Source organism: Capsicum annuum, chromosome 3 (assembly GCF_002878395.1).
Source record: "Capsicum annuum cultivar UCD-10X-F1 chromosome 3, UCD10Xv1.1, whole genome shotgun sequence".
In the NCBI taxonomy this organism is placed as follows: Eukaryota; Viridiplantae; Streptophyta; class Magnoliopsida; order Solanales; family Solanaceae; genus Capsicum; species Capsicum annuum.
This window is the reverse complement of record NC_061113.1, coordinates 252028167-252034166: the sequence shown is the minus strand read 5'-3', so window position 1 is coordinate 252034166 and position 6000 is coordinate 252028167.

Sequence of the window (6000 nt, the reverse complement as noted above, 5' to 3'; positions counted from 1 at the left end):
ATGTTTTGTGGAGAAAACTGGATTTACTCAGAAATGAGCAAATCATATTTTTATAAATCTTTTTTTAATTGTTTGTCAATTTATGGATAAATTACTTTTATTTGGATAAATTATAATTTTTTCAACGAAAGATTTGACTGATAATTGATTAAAATAAACATCATACTGTTAATATTTCTTAAAAGATTCTTATGTATGTGAATGTTTTGTCACTTTAATTTTTAGAAATGGTACAATTTTTCACTAATAAATATGTGTTGTTGTTCACTTTATTTTATCTCATTCATTAAAGATCGTAATAAAAAATAGCGAATAATTACTTAAATGAAGTAAAATGAACAACAATTACTATATAGGAATCAATTTAATTCAAATTAAAATTAAAAAAATATATTATATGACAGATTCGAACTACTAAAATTATAAAAACATAAAAAACATACTGCATGACATTAATTTTACTGAAAGACTACATGATAGCTAATCAACGATAATTTTTTTTTTTTAAATCAAATAGCAAATCAACATAGCACATAAAATCTTTTAATAGTTTCTATTTTTTTTCCTCTTCTTCATTCCATTTTCTTTTCAAAATACGATTCTTTTGCTCAATTTTATTAAGCATATCCTTCAAATGATTTTGTTTTTCCTTCGAATTCTTTTAGCAATGTCCTAAGAAAATCTCTATCTTCTATGATTTCGTTGAGACTAAATAGAGCGTCAAACTTTATCGTGTTCTGTGAAGTCGTGGTATTACTATCAAATATGGGTCTGTTCAATCATGACAGAATGATGTTTATTTTATTTTTTAACATACCTTCTACCCACCGAAATAATCGAATCCACTATTTTTCTAAAATAACAAAACAAGAAAAAAAATGTTATTATACTCATAGTTTTAGTTGAGCAACTTAAAATTTTTACCTTTCAAATGCACACAATTCCAAAATTTAGGATTGAAATTACTTGGGAATCGTTGATGTTTTTATTTTACAATATAGATTGCATTTATATATATCCGATTCAATTGAATATAAAGATATTTTGAACTGTCGAGACATAATTATCAATTCTCAAAGATCAAAAGAGATGATATTAGTAGAATAATATGATAGATCAATGAGATTAAATGGAATGAACAGCAACACATATTTATTAGTGAAAAATTGTAGCAAAAAAATTGAAGTGACAAAACGTTCACATAAATAAAAATCTTTTCAGGAATATTAACAGTGTGATGTTTAATCAATTATCAGTTCTCTCAGTGAAAAAAATTATAGTATACCTAAATAAAAGTAATTTACCCACAAATAGATGAACTGTTAAAAAAGGATTTATGAAAATGTGAGTTGTTCATTTTTGAGCAAACCCTATTAATATCTTTTTTCCTTCAGCAAATGTTTGTTAGATGGTGTTAATGATATTAGTTATAGTTTGTCCATTTTTAAATAAACTAGCTTAGTGTACGTGCTTTGCACGTGTGAGTCACATCGATCACTAAAAATATATTCATAAGAAGAACACACTATTAAAATGTAGCAATTAACGTTAAAATACATGCTATATGTACTTAAAAATAAAATAATTTGAATCTCAAAATTTTAATTATACCACCCAAATTGAGACAAAGAAAATAATTTGAAAAATGATAAATCTCTAAACAACTTTTTCCCAAAAGCTTATATATATCTTTTTGCATATAGGTCAGAAAACGTAATAATATCAACATTGAATATATCTCTATTGGTTACTGTGAGTTTTGACGAGTTAAGCCATGGTGAACTTTGATATTGCTAGAAATTATTACATGATTGGTTATACAATTGGCTGAAAAATAGTTTGAAATTATATTATAACTTTTCATGGCTAAAAAACTGATTGAAATCATCACAAAAATTTAGCACATAACTTAATAAAGATGAAAAACAGGATATCATGACGAATAAAAAATATACTATGTTCTGTGACTGACTTGGAGAGGAAAAATTAGCTATTCCTACGTATTAGATTTATGTTTAACTCTGCAATTTATAAAGAAGGAAAGGTGTTATGTAAAAAAGGAAAAAAAAAGTAGAGGTTTAGAACTAAATAGGATTCAAAACCTATTCAAGTTTTATTTCAATTATTATTATTATTTTAAATAAGAAACTTTTAAAAAATAATAAAAAGATAATTTTGTTTATTGTGAAATTATTTAATGAACTGCAAAAAGTTTAAATCACTTTTTCAATAGACTTTACACTTTTAATATATTATAAATAAATTATAGATTATTCATTTTGTTATATAAAAAAAATTATCCATTTTAATTTCTAAGCTTGAAAAATTATCCTTTTAATTTCAAACTCAATTTTTACTAAGCTTAATTATATTCTCCGACCAAGACAAAATGTGCTAATTTCTGAAAAGAGTTATAGACAATAGTGGTTCAGTTATAGACAATAGTGTTTCCCAACTATCAAATTTTACATTGTACTTGCCTCCTTGGAGTGGCAAGGGAGAAGGGAAAAGTAATTCTCCCTTCATTTCAACATTACACTCAAGCCCATTCATTACAAGTCAGTTCTTTTTATTTTTTTAGTCAATAACAAATCAGCTGGCGTGCATGGTATGTACTTGAATCTACACTACTACTACTAGTATTTAGCACCGAGAAACAGCAATACGAATCCGTTCTGTCTATATTTTTTTCCTTTTTAAAAGAAAAGGTGTGTTAATAATCTTACAAAAGCTTTATTCTAGTACTATTTAAGACAAATCCAGACTCCTCTCATAATAATAAAACTAAAACAAACTCTAGGCAAAAAATTGGTACATAGTTTTGAGATAACGAATGTGAAACTAGGTGTGGGGGAATTTCAAGATGAATTGGCAACGAGTGGATTGTTAGGCAGCTGCCAGGGGCAGAGCACCGCTTGGCTTGTCGGTCTCATGCATGCCTTCCAGATCTTCCCTAAAGCAGTACATCGCTCTTACTCCACAAACATAAAATTGAATAAGCCAATAAAAATGTGGAATGATTGTAGATTACAATACAGTGGGCCAAATAAGATCATTCTTGGACATATAACTTGATGGATAGGAATGAGCTTTTTTTCAAAAGAAAACATATGAGTGACTAAATACAAAAGCTTTTATAAATTGAAAAGAAGTTCATTGACTTCAGACTGATAACTCAAGACACCATCAGCCATGTTACATTATTCTTCAAAGTTCGTGTCCAACCCCTAAAATTCATCTAGAAAATCCGCATCTATCTGATCCAATCCTTCAAACACTCTATCATAGGACTCAATAATAAAAACAATTCGATGCATTAAAGTTTTTGCTATACACAAAGTTCGGGAAAGGGCTCCATCAATGCACCAAGTAATTGTAAAATGAAAAAAAAAAAAAAAAACAATGCACCAAGTAAATATATTCAAGACATAAAAAATTTAATAGTTTAGCTCTAATGTCAGGTAAAAATCACAAAAGAAAGGATTATCCTTATATTTAAAGAATTGCGAAGATATGTCATTCAAATAAACAAGTATGGAATTACAAGTAAGATAATAGCAAATAAATAAAACAAACAAATCTGAACGAGTCAAGGGCGTATATGAGTGCACTCGAGAACGCATCAGATCTACACGAGGCGTCCACGACGTGAAACCAAGACTAACTAGGCAAATAACAAACAAAAATATTCTTGGGGACACAAGAATTGTTGTATTGAATAAGAAAATCAGGGAGTAGGGGACAATAAAAATTGTTGTATTGAGTAAGAAAATCAGTGAGTGGATGAAGAAAAATCCTTGGGACAGTAAGAATTGTTGTATTGAATAAGAAAATGAGGGAGTAATGTCTTTACAAGTGAAAAAAGGACAACAATTTGTAATTTACAATTTTTACCTTTGGCCAATTATAATTCAACAATAGTGCTTTAAAAGACTATAACCTATACAAGAGTGACATGTGTCCGATCCGATTAGTGAGCCAACTAATATTCTTTTGAATGCCGAGCTACTGAGTTGCCTCGTATTTGCCTCTTACGCTCCGTATAAGAGGCAAACAGGAGGAGAGCAGCTAAGTCCTTATCTTTTACGAGAAAGTGCTTTACTTTCTTAGCTATCTCCCCTAAATATATTACGTTTCTTTAGATAAATTTTATCTCATACAAATCATAAAAAAGTAAATAACACTTTGAAACTTCAGTAAAAAATCACTATCTCTTCATAAATAATTTAATTTGTGTTATTCAATTCATTTTCATTATCATTCATCAACAACAATATATTCATTATAAGCGTTCAGCTAAATTCTGTAACATTTTTCTAAATTCTATTATTTTCCTAATTTCAGGTTCAAAATGAGAACATGCACGTTTAACGCAACGATTCTTTAATTCTTACCGGATTTCTCACTCTTTTAGCTCTCTTGATTGTCCGAATTCAGAGTCTCAAGGTTAGAAATGAAAGTGCTTAGCAGCCGAGCAATCCTTGAATCGAATTATCACTGCCTTGTTACTTTAGACAAAGAAATTTTTATTTTCCTAACCTTAACTTAGATAATGTTGCCTTTTGATATATTGAATACCACGAGTAATGACCTATATCAATGAAATAGTGTCAGCAGCGATAAAAAATGTTGCCGATTCTCACGTGGGCAATCGTTCTGTGTCAATTATTCCTCCTTATTAAAAAAGGAAAAATAATACATGTATTGAATTCTACAGGCTCTCCCACCCAAGGCCGCCTTAAATATATGTACATAATAAAAATATTATCAATAATTTAGAATTATTTTTTTTAATTCTTATACTACTTTTTTTTTAGTGTGGTAACATTAAGCATTTAACTTCACATAATAATATTATTATTTATAAAAGTAAGGGTTAATTTTAATTAATAAGGTGTTAGTATTTGTTTGCAAGCATTACCTTAAATATTATAGTGAAAACTTTATTTATTAATATGAAGATTTAATAAAAAGTTCTACAATATTTTTAATACAATGTAGATAGATCTTCTTTCATTTTTATATAATTTAATTTTTTTATCTTTAATATTATTTTAAGTGAAATTAAAATCATAAAATTCATATTAAATTTTTTGGGACCTCAAATTTTGGAGGCCTAAAATAAACATTGTACTAGCCTTACCCTTGAGTCACCCTGCTCTCTCCTTAAACTTGTTTTTTTTGGGTTAGACTCTCATGTTTAGTCTATTAATATTATATTCAAGTGACAGATTACTAAAGTTAATAAACTGTTAGTTACTGCATCCTAAACCAGAAAATAAATATGAATACTGGGCTGAGCATATTTTGGTTCAAACCGAAAAAATAAAAAAGTTGAATCGAAATTTAATTTTGATTTCAGTTTTTTGTTTTTTCGAATCGATTTTGGTTTCAAATTTTAAAAATTCGATTAAACGGTTCGTTTTTTGATATTTTAAAAAAATATATATAGTTAAACCAAAAAATCGAAATTATATAAATAACATATATTTTACTATATATATATATATATATATATATATATATATATATATATTATTTTATGTATAAAATATATGTATTTTATTATATAATATATAGATATATATATTTTTTATAAATACATAATAAGTAATCCAAACTAATGCATGATACAATTATGTACTATGTTAAGCTAATGGTTATTTTATTTCATGTTATTTATATCTGGAAATGAAAAACAGGTTTTGAAAAACAATATTTTTTCAAAAAATCATCCATTTTAAATGACGAGTCATGACAAAGAAAGAGATACTACTTTAATCTTTAAAATCGAAATAAAAAACTGAAATAATCGAACTGAATTTGTATAAATCGAACCAAACCGAATTTATTTTGATTTGATTACGATTGTCATTTTCGTCAATCCAAAAATCAAAAAATCAAATCGATATTAAACAATTCAACCAAACAAATCGAAAGCTGCCTGTATGAACAACACGCTAAATATAAATCAAAAATATTTTCACCCCACCGAATTCG